Below are 15,890 nucleotides of genomic sequence, written 5' to 3'. Positions count from 1 at the left end.
TAGTTTAATTGTTGATAGATATATATTTATTGCCATTGTATTATTCACATTTTTTATCTTATTCAAGAAAACCCTTCAACATTTCATGTAATACTGGTTTGGTGGTGATAAACTCCTTGAATTTTTTCTTGTCTGGGAAGCTCTTTATATGTCCATTAATTCTAAATGATAGCTTTGCAGGATAGAGTAATCTTGGTTGTAGGACTGTGCTTTTCATCACTTTGAATATTTCTTGCCACTCCCTTTTGGCCTGCAAAGTTTCTGTTGAGAAATCAGATGACAGTCTTATGAGACCTCCCTGGTAGGTAACTAACTGCTTTTTTCTTGCTGCTTTTAAGATTCTCTCTTTGTCTTTAACTTTTTGCATTTTAATTATGATCTGTCTTGGTGTGGGCCTCTTAGGATTCATCTACTTTTTTTTCTTTCCAATGTAACAATTTTATTAGAAATTAGTGTTTGTTTCCATCACCTATACAGAACAACAAAGAATTGTAGTTGTATGATACAGAATAAGTTCCCTCATGCCAGGACCTATGCCATCCATTAGGCAAGCCCTGGTCAGATAACAAACTGAATAAAACCCAGTACTCATTTGTGTCCTTAACAGCAGGCTTCCAGTTTTCGGATAAACTGATGAGAAAGTTTGACCTTCACCCACACTTTTTGTTTACTTTTCCCCTGGGCTGCTCAGAGTTGAAAAATTCATTCAGCCAAGAGTACTTTCTGAATGGGACTAGGAAAAGCAAAATTCTCCAAGTCCTTACACCGCAAAGTCTGATTTAAAAAACTAAGATTACTTCACTGAGCTCAATGTTAGTATTTTTCTTAAACAAGGAGATATTTTCAATCAGGGAAAAGTGTCTAGAGTCCCAGGAAGACAGACTAGTCTCCACTGAGACAACAGATAATCTGAGTGTCAAAGCAGTAAAGAGGCTGCAGGAACTGTGAACTTCAAAGGACAGTTATTAAAGTACTTAAGTGGGGAGCTGGGGACTTTGAGTATTAAAGGACTTCAGGAGGACAGTTGAGAAAGTAGGCCAGTGGCCTTAGAATTATTCCAGGCTCTGTGAGAAAGGCACAAAGCCAAAGCCAGAATCTGGCCAAAGAAATGGATTTGTCTTCATCTTACTATTTCATTGAGGGCTGGAAGAACCATTTAAAGCTGATCATGAGGGTGCCTCACCTGAAAGTCTTTATACATTCATGACTGTGACAAGTGTAAAATGCCTGATTAGAGTCACATTTCCCTGCCCCATCATGTCATTTTAGTCCTTTGTTGAGTGCCTTTTAACTCTGGCCTGGCATTTGCCCATTTGCTCTGTGGAATCAGCCATGAACAGCCACTTAAGGGCTTATTGTAAGAGTAGTTGAGAGTTGAACTTGATAACTTATATCCCTTCCTGAATGAGCGGGTGCTAAGTAGCTATGCTGCTTTGTTATTTATTAGGCTGGCTAAACATTCCCTTCCTGATGGCATTCCTTTGGAAACGAATTCAGATAAGCAGAGCCTCCTAAGGGCCTCGCCAAACAGAATGAAAACCAAAGCCCTGAAGAGGAACTCACATCCTTGCCCAAGAGCTGGTGCTAAGTTACCCAACAAGAAAGAAAGGAAGAAACCTTTCAAGGGGCTTGGGCTGCTCACATTATGCTGTGTTTAGAGACTCACCCTGGGAAGAACTCCCATTCCCAGCCAGGACACAAAACCAATAGCATGGGTGGGGGCAGAGAGGATGTATGGCCAAGCACATGCCATCTCTGCACAGGCCAGCGTAGAATGCAGGACTGTGGCCAGTGGCCATGGGTTTCACAGCCTTCCCGCTGTGGCTCATGCTCCTGGCCCCTAAAATGGCTTTGGCTTTTTATTTTTTTTTATTTTTTATTTTTTTTTAATATATTTTATTGATTTTTTACAGAGAGGAAGGGAGAGAGATAGAGAGTTAGAAACATCGATGAGAGAGAAACATCGATCAGCTGCCTCCTGCACATCTCCCACTGGGGATATGCCTGCAACCCAGGTACATGCCCTTGACCGGAATCGAACCCGGGACCTCTCAGTCCACAGGCCGACGCTCTATCCACTGAGCCAAACCGGTTTCGGCGGCTTTGGCTTTATAGTAAGGACATCATTCCTTGGAGCTGACAGAAAGAGCAATCATATTAGACCCTAGGACTCAGTTATGTGACTCCAAGATGGGGTAAAGTGTCCTTTCTCACTCATCAGGACCACAGGTCCCATCTTACACATCCTTTCTCAGCGCTCTCTCTGGGCAGGCTGCTTGGCCAGCCTGGCAAAGCCAAAACTGGTCAGTGTTTATTGCTTCTTCTATCTCCTCCCTCAGATTGATTCTGCAGGAAGAGGGGATTAGGGTCAGATAAAGACAAGATAGGTCAGGAAAGAATACAAATCTTTAGGGTTCACCTTGTTTGAGACCCTCTGTGCTTCCTGGACTTATATGTCTATTTCCTTCACCAAGTTAGGGAAGTTGTCTGTCATTAGTTTTTCAAATAAGTTTTCAGTTTCTCGCTCTGCCTCTTTTCCTTCCTGCTCTTCACATTCCATGATGCGAATGTTGGTACACTTGAAGTTGTCCCAGAGGTTCCTTACAGTATTCTCATTTTTTTGGATTCTTGTTGTTGTTGTTGTTAATCCTCACCAGAGGATATTTTCCTCATTGATTTTTAGAAAGAGTGGAAGGGAGGGGGAGAGACAGAGAAAGAAAAACATTGACGTGAGAGAGCTACATCAATTGGGTGCCTCCCACATGCACCCTGACCAGGGCCAGGAATTGAGCCTGCAACTGAGGCACATGCCTTTTACCAGAATTGAACCCGGGACCCTTCAGTCCATGGACTGATGCTCTATCCAGAGAGCCTAACCAGTTAGGACTCTTTTTTTCTTTTTGCTGTTCTGATTGGGTGCTTTTTGCTTCCTTATATTCCAAATTGATGGTTTGATTCTCAGCTTCATTTGCTTTACTGTTGATTCCCTTTAAATTATTCTTTATTTCAGTTAGTGCATCCTTCATTTTTGACTGGTTCTTTTTTATGCTGTTGTGGTCCTCACTAAGTTCCTCAAGCACCCTTATAACTAGTGTTTTGAACTCTGTATCTGGTGGATTGTCTCCATTTTGTTTAGTTCTTTTTCTAGAGTTTTGTCCTGTTCTTTCATTTGAAACATGTTTCTTTGTCTCCTCATTTTGACCACCTCCCTGTGTTTGTTTCTATGTATTAAGTCAAGCTGCTATGCCTCCTCTGCTTCATATTGTGCCCTAATATAGTAGATGTCCTGTAGCTCTAGTGGTACAGCCTCCCTAACCACCCCAGCTGGGCACTTGAGGTGTACTGAGGCAGGGGGTCCCGCGGGGGTGAGGCAACAGAGTCCTAACGAAGCATGCCTGACTCCGGAGACTGGTTCAAGACGCAGATCTGACTTTATTGTTTAAGTGCAGCGACATATATAACATTCCAGACCAATCAGAAGTTTACACCATCCTTAGGGCAACCAATGGTAGGAAAGATAGGGCACTATGTAGGGGCTCTAGGGGGCTTACTCAGGCGGGCGCTGCCACTTCCTGGTGTGCCAGAGGAAGCTTGTATAGGTGGAGTGCGCTCACGCCATTGCATCTGCCACTGCACTGAGATAAATCTCCTGAGCTTTTCCCACATCTCCCCCTTCTTTTCTTATTAGCGCCTGCTGGATGTGTATGATCATGGCTTGCTGGGCACTTAGCTTATTGAACATGTTGTATAAACAGCAAAATAATACTATTTCTACGATGAATCCTACTATTATGACTTCCCAAATGAGGAGGTTGGCTGGGTTTAACCAGGAGGTTAGACGGCTGATGGCATCACTTAAGAAACTAAAGTCAACGGTTTCACTCGGGTATTATTGCATGAGGTGCTAGGTATATCCACCCTTGTCCTGAGGCAGTCCCATTATCTAGAGTCCACTTAAGGAGGTTAGGGCTACTGCTATCAGCCCATACTGTCCCGTTCTATGGCAATGAGACCAGTTCCGCTCCATCACAGGGTAAGCCCACAGAGTAGTTAGACACTTGGACAGCGGGGAATTGTAGGTTGTCGGCGCTGATAGGCATAAGCACTCCTGGATGAGGTATGGCCGCCCATACATGTTGTGCTCGCGCCTGAGAGTTTTCTGTTATGATGGCACATATTAATAGGAATAATGTCCCTTCTGACGGATTGCCTTCTGGTGCCATGCGTGCAGCTTGGTCCTGTAGATTCTTGATGTCTCCCCAGGTAATGTTGTGGGCTCATCGATGTCTTGGTCATCTCCGCCGCTGGGGCTGGCTGTCCTCTATGTCCAGGTCCTCCATTTCCTCTACTGGGGGTGATGGTGGTGGTGGTCTACGGCTCATCGCTGGTGGTGCAGGGTTTGATGTTACGGGCAGGAATCCATGCGGGATTTTTCTCACCTTCTGGAAAAACACAAGCAAACCCTCTCCCTTGGGTTAAGAGTGGGTCAGGGCCCTTCCAAGCCCTGGTTAGTGGATCTCTCCACCGGACCAAGGGGAGAGGTGTTGGTACGTCCCTGAGACCTCCCCAATGTTTGAAAATGGGAGGAAGACCGTCAGGGGCAAAATGAAAATAATTGAGAGTTAATAAGGCCTGTTGTAATAGTTGTTGGGGCGTGCCTGTATTTCCCCCTTCTTTTTCTTTTGTAAGCTGGATTTTTAACTCTTTATTTTGTCTAGTATGGGTTACATCTGCTTGCTATAAGGCATTAGGTTGGAGCCCCCAGGGGTTGATCCCTTGTGGCTGGAGGGGGCCTAAAGGCAAAAGGGGGCTGCAGGTTTTGCATGCCCGTATGAGATGCTTGCAGCTAGAGAGGGTTAAATGAGGATATAGCTTGTGCAAGCTAGCTGCCTCTATCTCTGGATTGTTTTTCTTCTTATCTTCATGGCTGGAGCATTCTTGATAATTCCTCTCTGTTGCAGGAATCCACATGGTCTTGGAGTTGTTTTCTGAAAATATACAAACGTATTCTCGACCAAAGGTTAATAAAGGAAACTTTACTTGGAGTTCTATTTATTTTTCCTTAAATGAATTTCCTTTGGCTTATTTTGACACCACGTAGGTTTTTCATGGGTGTTTTGCTGTTAGCATTATAAATGAAAAAATTGTCTAGATGTAAATTAGTTACAGGATATTTTTCCTTACATGGTATTTTTCCACTATCCTCCCTTTTTTAATTTAATTATTAGGAGATATTTTTGGAAAATGTATAATGTAGTCTAGATAACTTTAAATTTTAATTTTTTGCACAAAAATATTGCTGGGGTCCAGCCCCAGCAGGTCCAGGGGTCCCCAAAGGTGTGGACGGAGTCAGCGAAGAAGGAATGACACAGAGACAGCGTTCAGTTGATCAGCAGCCTAGCCAGGATCTCTAGCCAGGATCTCCAGCCAAGTTCTGGTCTGGATCTCCAGCCAAGTTCTGGTTAGGATCTCCAGCCAAGTTCTGGTTTGGTTCTCCAGCCAGGTTCAGTCACCAGGTTCTAGTCAGGTTCTCTTGCCATGTCCTATCCACGTTCTGTAGGTTCTCCAGCCAGGTTCTGTAGCCAGGTTCTGTCCAAGATCTTTTGCCATGTTCTCTTGCTAGGTTCTGTCTCTAGGTTGTGTTGCCAGTTTCTGTCCAGGATCTTTTGCCATGTTCTCTCGCTAGGTTCTGTCTCTAGGTTCTGTCTCCAGTTTCTGTCCAGGATCTTTTGCCATGTTTCTCCAGCGAAGTTCTTCTGTCTCTAGGTTCTGTGTAGGTTCTGTGTCTAGGTTCTGTGTCTAGGTTCTGTGTCCTGTTGTTTTGTTACATCTGTATTTATACCAGTTGATTCCAATCCTATCAATCTCTATTCCAAAGGTTAGGGCATTTCTTATCTCCATTCCAGGGAGTGAAGATTATGTAGCTTAAGCATGATTGTTCGTAGTTAAAGTGATTAATTACCCGCCTGGCACTTAGTTAAGGGGTTTTATTCCCTCCCTAACTTCAGGGGGAAAATCCCTACCTGGAGAAACAACCTTTCTCAGAGAGGTGACCTTGGTTAAAACACATAGTGCCAAGAAGGTGAGCAAACATATTAAGAACAGTATGCATATATGCCAGGTCCCTTGAAACAGCAAGGATGGACCGGCTCCCGGCAAAATATGACTGCTTTAGGTTCATAGCATGTTTTACCACAAAATGAAAATTTTGGTTAATACTTCTTGAGCCAATTTTTAATTAATCTGAAAACTTGACTACTATTTTACTGTCAAATTTAATACTCTAACAACAATTTTAGTTTACCACTGTAAATATTAATGGAAAGGATTATTTTGCATCCTTTGAGAAGGCCCTGAGCATTCCTGGTGTTAGGCTGGATTTAGATATAGGGTAGCTGCTGTTAGCCAAGTCTCTGTTATCTGGGAGATTTATGGTATTAGCCACTATGAGGCTTCAATCTCAGCATGAACAGAGAGCTTTTGTTGTTTTAAATTATATTTTAAAATTCTACTGCTGTATTTTAAGAAATATTATATAAAATAACTTGTTTTGCCCTTTCTTAAAGGCAAAAACTCAAGATATATATTAATTAATTTTATTTAATAAAGCGTTCCATGTGATTTCAAGCATATTAAATTGGCTTTATTAAAAAATCCTTTAAGAAGAGAGAATAAACTTTTGAAAACATTGCAGGGCCCATGAAATATCTCAAAGTCATTCCTTGGTTATAGTACTTTTTATAATTATTAAGAGATATCAATTAAATTAAAACTGACAAGATTTTCTTTTTATACTTTAGGCATTTAGTTACCACAATTATAATTTTTCCCAATTCAATTTAACTAGAATTTTAAACTCTTAGCTGGCAAGTTAAACATTCAGTATTTCTTTAGATCAATAAGAGTAGGTGCTTCCTTTCTTATGTAATCTTAAGTATATTGTATTAGTCTATTTTAGTATTGGAAGGGTTAAAGAGAAGAAAACTGGACAGAGATAAGTTTGCCTGCTAGCAGCTAGGGTCGAGACCCGCATACCTTAGATGCATACCTTAGATAAGCAAAAACCAACAAAGAACTCTCTCTCCATGGCAACTGGCCTCTCTCTCCTTTTTTTTTCTTTTCTTTCTCTGCATTAACCATTTGGATATCGGGAATACTGTTGCAGATCCTGTGGCATTTGCTGAAGCTGTGGGGTTAACATTCACAGGAAAGAGTCCAGGGGTCTCTAGCCCTAAGGACTTCTTTGCTTTATCTCTCTGGCTACACAAGGATTGATATATCCCTGTCCATGGATTATCATCCTTGTCCCCCACGAAAGGATTACTTGGGGGCCGCTGGGCAGTTAAACTTTTTGTTCGCTCTGCAAGGGGAGCGAGGGAGTGACTCCGGCAGGTATCCTCCTGGTGTGACTTCCCTGCTTTCACCTCGCTTGAGGTTTTTTCTGTCTCCGTTTCAGCCTTCCTTGAGCTTTGAGAAACTACTTTTGGCTTGTTGAAAACAGCCCAGGAATCTGCAGGGGCAGAGGGCTCTGGAGGGGAATAGGGAGGGAAAGGGTCTTTTGTTCCCTGTCCGCACCGCTGGTGGTGGAGAGCCAGGGGTTAAATGCTATTAGGATAGCCCAGAGCTTTTGAAGCTCTCTTTCCATTACCTTTACTCGCCTGCTCTGTAACAGCTCGTGGAGTGCCTGAGCCTGAGGGGCTCGGGCTGAGGGGGGAAGGTTTTCCATTGTTACAGAGGGGCACTCACCCGACTCAATTCTTTCTTTCTTTCCTTTCTTTCCTTTCTTTCCTTTCTTTCCTTTCTTTCCTTTCTTTCCTTTCTTTCCTTTCTTTCCTTTCTTTCCTTTCTTTCCTTTCTTTCCTTTCTTTCCTTTCTTTCCTTTCTTTCCCTTCTTTCCTTTCTTTCTTTCTTTCTTTCTTTCTTTCTTTCTTTCTTTCTTTCCTTCCTTCCTTCCTTCCTTCCTTCCTTCCTTCCTTCCTTCCTTCCTTCCTTTTTTCCTTTCTTTCTTTCTTTCTTTCTTCCCGGGGTCCCTGCTTGTGGCGCCAGAATGAGGCAGGGGGTCCCACGGGGGTGAGGCCGACGGAGTCCTAACGAAGCATGCCCGACTCCGGAGACCGGTTCAAGACGCAGATCTGACTTTATTGTTTAAGTGCAGCGACATATATAACATTCCAGACCAATCAGAAGTTTACACCATCCTTAGGGCAACCAATGGTAGGAAAGATAGGGTACTATGTAGGGGCTCTAGGGAGCTTACTCAGGCGGGCGCTGCCACTTCCTGGTGTGCCGAGGAAGCTTGTATAGGCGGAGTGCGCTCACGCCATTGCATCTGCCACTGCACTGAGATAAATCTCCTGAGCTCTTCCCACAGTGTACACCCCTCGTGGGTTGTCTATCCTTCTGTTATAATTGAGTCTAGATTGCTGTTGGCATGCTAATGGGAGGGATTTACTCAGGCTGATCAGCTGCAAGGACTGGCTGTGACCACTGACCCCTGACCTTTAACCACCTTGGTGGATCAGCTGTGCAGGGGCCTACCACACAGAGCAGGACTTACTTCAGCAGGGCTCTGGTACCCATTGAGTCCACCCTTTGAGTGTGTCACTTGTACAGGTGATTGGTTGGTGGTGCTTCGATGTGGTCTGAAGCTGTCCACTGGGTGTGCTGGCTCTGAGACCTCCTGGGAGGTGCAAGCTAAGGTCAGCCACCACCTGTGCTACAAAGGCATAACCTACAAAGAGATCTGCAGATGGATGCTTCTTGTGCTGGGCTTAGAGGTGCCCAGGTAAGGCCATGCTGTAAACCAAGGCTGGCTGCTGCTAGTGTCTGGCCTGGGGCCACTTAGTGAGAGGTATGGGAATTATTGAGCCTAGATGGCAGCTTGTTTGAGATATTTTTAGGAAAATCCGAAGCCTGAGCCAAGACAGGCCATTCCTATGGTAAAGCCACTGGAAACAGCTTGAATGGGCTCAAAAGTTGGGTGGAGCAGCATCTCCGGGAATCACCAGGGTGGGGCAAACAGCAGGAGCTAGATTGATGGACTCTCAAATATGGCACCCCTCTGCTGGCTCTGTGGGGGAATGGCTCATCAAAGGAATAATGGCTTTTGCCAGCATTTCTGTCTGGGAGAAAGCTGTCCCTCCAGCTCTCGCCCTGATGTCAAACAATTCAGTTTCTTTCACTATGTGTCTGGTACCTCTCAAGTTGCTGCCCCTGTGCTGGAGCTCAGAGAGAGTAGTCTGAGCAAGTCCATGCACGAGCCCTTTAAGAGGAACTACCTGGGACTCCAGCAGCCTCAGCCTCCCTCCTCAATCCACACTAGTTTTTACAGCCAGAAGTTACGGAGACTTCTCTTCCTGGCACTGAAACCTTAAGCTGGGGGCCTGGTGTAGGACTGGGACCCCATGCTCCTCGGGGGGAATCTACACAGTTGACATATCTGCCCTGATTTTTATCCACCACACATGGGTGTGGGACCAGCCCGTCTATGTCTCTGCCCCTCTTACCAGACTTGATGTGGCTTCTTTAATTTTGTAGTTGTAGAACTTCCATTCAGCTTGATTTTAGGTGGTTTGAATGATGGTTATTCTGTAGTTTAGATGTGGTTGTGGGAGGAGGTGACTACTGCGTTTACCTCCAATTTTGTTCTTTGATACCTCCAACTTTGTTCTTCTTTCTCAAGATTGCTGTGGCTATTCTTGATCTTTTGTGGTTTCATATAAATTTTTAAATTAATTATTCTAGTTCTGTGAAAAATTCCATTGGTAGTTTGATGGGAATTTCGTTGGATCTGTAGATTGCTTTGGGTGGTATGGGGCATTTTAATTATGTTAATTGTTTTTATCCATGAATATGGTATTTGCTTTCATTCATTTGTAACTTCTTCAATGTCTTGTAATTTTTCTAGTATAGGTCTTTTACCTACTTGGTTAAATTTACTCTATTTATGTTACTTTATTTTTGATGCAGTTGTAACTGGGGATTTTTTAAAGTTTCTCTTTCTGATAGTTCATTATCTATACTAATAAAAGGGTAATATATTAATTAGGCCAGGAGACCTTCCAGGAGACCTTCCAGACGTTCTTCTGGACCAAGCCATGGTGGTGGGGCCAAGGCAGAGGTGGTTAGGGGTGATCAGGCCAGGAAGGGAGAGCAGTTGGGGGTGATCAGGCTGGCAGGGGGCAGTTGGGGGCGAGCAGGCCAGCGGGGGGTCAGTTGGGGGCAATCAGGTCGGCAGGGGCTCAGTTGGGGCTGAGCAGGCTGGTGGGGGGGGGCAGTTGGGGGTGAGCAGGCTGGCGGGGGAGGCAGTGGGGGTGAGCAGGCCAGTAGGCAGAATGGTTAGGGGTGATCAGGCAGGCAGGCAGGTGAGCAGTTAGGAGCCAGCAGTCCCAAATTGCGAGAAGGATGTCCGACTGCCGGTTTAGGCCCGATCCCACTGGCAGTCAGACATCCCCCGAGGGGTCCCAGATTGGAGAGGGTGCAGGCCGGGCTGAGGGACAACCCCCATGCACAAATTTCATGCACTGGGCCACCACTAGTCTATATAATAAAAGCCCAGCGACTGTATGGCTGAACGACTGGTTGTTATGATGTGCTGGCTGCAGGGGCCGCCACCAGGGCCGCTGCTGATCCCGAGGGCCCCAGGGCTAGTTGTGTGGCCGCCGCCAAGGTGCTGGTAAAGAACATGAAGGTGGCCAGTGTGAGTGTGCAGCTTGAGATGAAGCCTCTGTGGGATGAATTCAATCAGCTGGGCACTGAGATGCTTGTCACCAAGGCTGGCAGGTCAGGGCGCCCCTCTCCCTGCTGCGACCCTCCCCACGTGGCACCAGTCTCGGGCAGCGGGCTTTGGACTGATCCACACAAGTGAGACAAAAGTGGGGTGGAGGGCGCGGCCTGGCCACTGCAGGTCCCTCTCAGCATGGGCCAGCTCCTTTGCTCTCTGAGTCCCGGCTCTAGCGACAGCCGCCTGGCGCACCGGGCCGGAGGGTATTGCTTGGGAGGCCAGGATGGTGGCAGAGAGAAATCCTGTGGACCTGCCGCCTGACCAGCAGGACCAGCAGGCCAGGACCCGGCACCCCCAGAAACGGACCGGCTCAGAGCACACTGAGCTTGGGGGGAAGACAGCCGCCTGTGAGGGGCCTTGCCACCTGCTGGCTCCCGGTGGATCCTACCTCAAAGGAAACTCGGTCTTTGGTTCCTTAGTTCCGTCTATCACGGCTAAAGAGGAGCAGCTGGGCACATTTTAGGGGAGCATTAAGACTCTAAAACAGTATGTTCTGTTCCGTGGAGATTGCTACCCAGTTGTCTTAGGCCTAAATTGCAGGTGATTCTGAGGCCTGGCTCTGCCACTGGGGCCTGTGCCCTCCAATTGGCCTGTATTTGTTGTAAGGGCCCAAAGAGAAGAAGGGGAACAAGCTTTTTGATGCAACAAACAAAGGCGAGTGCCGGGCTGTGTCTAATGTACACACAGAGACACCAGCTCTGAGTCCACCTGGCCAAAGGGAGCTCAGGGCCTGTTTGCAGTCTTCTTGTGGTTTCTGTTTCCTTGCTGAGGCCATCCTCCCTGAGAAGCCTGGGGCCCATGCTCAGCTCCAGCTCAGTGGGTCTTCTCCAGGCCCTTTCCCCTGGCTGGCCCTTCCCCCGCCCCCAATCAGCCCCCCATTATCTCAATTGGGGGCAGGGCTGGCCTGCCAACCACCTGTGGTACCCTCCCCCAAGCCGGCCCCACCCCCGATTGGTCCCCCCGACCCTGATCGGGGAAGGGCCAGCCCGATTGGCCCTGATTGGGATGGGCTGGCCGGACCCCACCCGTTCACAAATTTATGCACCGGGCCTCTAGTTGGTGTATAAAAATGCAACTGATTTCTGAATATTTTTTTTTTTGTATCCTGTTACTTTACTGAATTCATTTATCAGTTCCAGTAGTATTTTGGTGGGGTATTTAGGGTTCTCTATTTACAATTATGTCTTTCACATATAATGACAGCTTTACTTCTTTCTTTCCAATTTGGATGCCTTTAATTTCTTCTTCTTATCTGATTGCTATGACTAGGTCTTCCAGTATTATGTTGACTAAGAGTGGTGAAAATGGACATTCCTGTCTTATTCCTGATCTTAACGGTGACACTTCTAGTTTTCCCCATTGAGTATGATGTTAGCTGTTTTTCATATATAGCCTTTATTATATTGAGGTATGTTCCCTCTCGTCCCACTTTGTTGAGAATTTTTATCATAAATGGGTTCTGCACTTTTAAAAGTGCTTTTTCTGCATTTATTGATTGATATGATCATATAATTTTTATTCATTTTGCTTATGTGCTGTATCACATTAATTTATTTGAAGATACTGTACAAACCTTGCATCCCAGGAATAAATCCGACTTGATCGTGGTGAATGATCTTTTTACTGTATTGCTGAATTTGTTTTTAAAATATTTTGTTGAGGATTTTTGCATCTGTGTTCATTGGGGATATTGGCCTATAGTTTTCTTTCTTTATAGTATCTTTATCTGGTTCCCTAGGTGCAAGGTTAGATAATTTATTTGAGAGTTTTATTGTTTCTTGAGGTAGACCTGAATTGGTATGAATTTCCCTCTTGAGACTGCTTTCACTGTGTCCCATGATTTTGCATTGTTGTGTTTTCATTTTCATTTGTCTCAAGGTATCTTTTTATGTCTTCCTTGATTTCGTTAATCCATTCATTGTTTAGTAACATTATTTAGCCTTTATGTGTGTGTGTTTTTTTAAAATATATTTTATTGATTTTTTCACAGAGAGGAAGGGAGAGGGATAGAGAGTTAGAAACATCGATGAGAGAGAAACATCGATCAGCTGCCTTCTGCACACTCCCTACTGGGGATGTGCCCGCAACCAAGGTACATGCCCTTGACTGTAATCGAACCTGGGACCCTTTAGTCTGCAGGCTGACGCTCTATCCACTGAGCCAAACCGGTTAGAGCTAGCCTTTATGTGTTTGTCTTTTAAGTTTTTTTTCCCTTGTAATTGATTTATAGTTTTATACCATTGTAGTCAGAGAATATGGTTGACATGATTTCAGTCTTTTGAAATTTATTGAGATTAGTTCTTTTTAAATGTTTTTATTGATTCCAAAGAGAGGAAGGGAGAGGAAGAGAGAGATAGAATCATCAGTGATGAGGGAGAATCATGTACTGGGGATTGAACCAGTAACCCACCTGAGATGTTCCCTGATTGGGAATTGAACTGTGACCTCCTGGTTCATAGTTTGACATTCAACCACTGAGCCACACTAGCCAGGCCATTGACATTAATTTTGTGTCCTAACATGTGATCTATCCTATAAAATGTTTCATGTACACTTGAAAAGAATGTGTATTCTGCTACTTTGGGGTGAAATGTTCAGAATATGTCAATTCAATTAATCTGGTCTATTGTATAATCCTATATAATAAAGAGGTAATATGCAAATTGATCACCACACCCTCGCACAAGATGGCCACCCCCATGTAGGCATAAGATGGCCACCACAAGATGGCCGGCAGGGAGGGCAGGCAGTTAGGGGTGACCAGGCTGGCAGTGGAGGGCAGTTGGGGGCGACCGGGCTGGCAGGGGAGGGCAGTTGGGGGTGACCGGGCTGGCAGGGGAGGGCAGTTGGAGGCAATCGGGCTGGCAGGAGAGGGTAGTTGTGGTCAATCAGGCCAGTAGGGGAGCAGTTAGGTGTCGATCGGGCTGGCAGGAGAGTGGTTAGGGCAGCTGTGGGCAAACTACGGCCCGCGGGCCGGATCCGGCCCGTTTGAAATGAATAAAACTAAAAAAAAAAAAAGACCGTGCCCTTTTATCTAATGATGTTTACTTTGAATTTATATTAGTTCACACAAACACTCCATCCATGCTTTTGTTCCGGCCCTCCCGTCCAGTTTAAGAACCCATTGTGGCCCTCGAGTCAAAAAGTTTGCCCACCCCTGGGTTAGGGGGTGATCAGACTGGCAGGCAAAAGTGGTTGGGGCAATCAGGCAGGCGAGGGGTTGGGAGCCAGCAGTCCTGGATTGTGAGAGAGATGTCCGACTGCCAGTTTAGACAGTTGGACATCCCCCAAGGGGTCCCTGATTGGAGAGGGTGCAGTCTGGGCTGAGGGACCCCCCCCCCCCAGTGCACGGATATTGTGCACCGGGCCTCTAGTTTATAAATAAACTTATTTTCTGTCGGAAAGATATATCCACTGATATATTTATGATCTGTATTATTGTTGATCTGTTTCTTCATGTCCATCAAGATTTGACATATGTTTAGGTGCTCCTCCTATATTGAGTGCATAAATGTTTATAAAGGTTGTAGCCTTTTGTTGGATTGACCCCTTATTATACAATGTCCTTCTTTGTTTCTTATATAGCCTTTGTTTTAAAGTCTTAAATCTTTTATTTTAAGTTGAATTGTTTTCCCATATCATATTTAATGCCTTGTTTCTCTTTCTGTCTTATCTTTACTTTTAGAAACCAGCTTTATTTTTAATATTTGTGATTTTTTATTTCTTGGTGAAAGATGAGGACATAAAGATAAAGTTGAAGGAGAAAAACGAAAACTGCCCAAGTGTGGCAACTGTCAACATTTTAGTATATGTGTTCCCAAGGAGAGGTCTCCTCAGGCTACATCCAGTTAGAAGCACAAATGGTCTCTCTTCTCTTTATGCTCTACTTGCTTGCAGCAGGACGTCAGATCTTTCCCTGACATTATCTTCCATAATGATGTTCAGGAAAAGTCTGGCCATGAGGGGCTTCCTGCATATTCGCATTGCTGCCTGTGGCCTTGCAGTTCCTTCAGATCTGGGGTCTGCTGCCCTTGCCATCCTTCTGCACCACTGACCACTGCCGCGCTGCCGACTGGCTCTGGATTACACTGCCCTTCCGATGGTGGCCACACAGCACGTGGCCATGCCTCCTGTGGCGCAGCGTATCCCTGTGGAGTCTCATCTCTGGTCTTCTTCCTCTCTGGCCATCAGGGAAACCTGATTGTTTGGGCCAACTTCTTGAGAAGGGTTTCTACAGAGGAGCAGTTGTGGCCTTGGTGACAGTGTTTTTCCTGTTTCACAGCCATTTCCTTTCCAGAATTTAGGGGCACTTTATGGTGGGTACCTGGGTTTTGGAGTGAGGCAGTGTTGGGGGATTATGAAATGGTTACGTGCAGCCTTTCACAGCATTTGGCATCCCTCTGGAAGTGGCTTTGAGTGCTGCATTTATTCCTGTTTAATTGCCTAATACGAGTATAAGCTTTTCCAGGGGAATTTCTGGTACTTAGTACAGTGTGCAATACAGAGTATTGAATCAACTTGTATCATGGAAAGAGCTAAGTACTGTGAGAGAGTCAAAAAGTATGATACACTGTTATCATTAAGTTTTTTTTTAACGATATATTGATTTTTTAAAAAATATAGCCATAAATGGTATAGCCTAATTGGGGAGACAAGAAATACAATAAAAATAGACAATAAAAATAGAAAGATCAGCTGAGAAGTGAAAATAGTAAGTGCTGTGGGAATTTTGAGGATGGAGAGTATGTTGCAATAGCTTAGCCTTGTCTTCTTTATGAAGCTGGGGTGAGGAAGGGTTGTTATGGTCCTTGTGGTATGGGAATGAATTACACAGGGGGCGTAGGTGAGTGAGGAAATAGGGGGCTTACCAGTTCCAACACAAAGCTGCAGGGAGTGATGGTGCAGCTGAGGTATTCTGAGATCTGCACTCTGATTGTTCACCTTTTTCTCCTTTACCTCTCCATCCTGCCCTCCAGGAAAGCCTCACTGGGAGTAAAATGCCAGCACTTTATCTGCTTACCTATATCAGAATAGCAACTGGGGAGAGCATTTTGCATTCATTACATGGCGAACAGGAGCGGCAGACTCTGAAGTCCTCTGCCACCAA

At 45.1% G+C, this 15,890-nt stretch overlaps 1 protein-coding gene across 1 annotated transcript in view; it reads left to right on the top strand.

Annotated features, from left to right (window-relative positions):
* The window catches only part of NXPE3 (neurexophilin and PC-esterase domain family member 3), a 79,691-nt gene that overhangs the window by 8,599 nt on the left and 55,202 nt on the right, over positions 1-15,890 (top strand). The window lies entirely within an intron of this gene.

This window comes from Myotis nattereri, assembly GCF_964212035.1.
Source record: "Myotis nattereri genome assembly, chromosome: 3".
Taxonomy (NCBI): Eukaryota; Metazoa; Chordata; class Mammalia; order Chiroptera; family Vespertilionidae; genus Myotis; species Myotis nattereri.
Note: the sequence above shows the minus strand (reverse complement) of the source record. Positions and strands in the feature narration are given on the sequence as shown.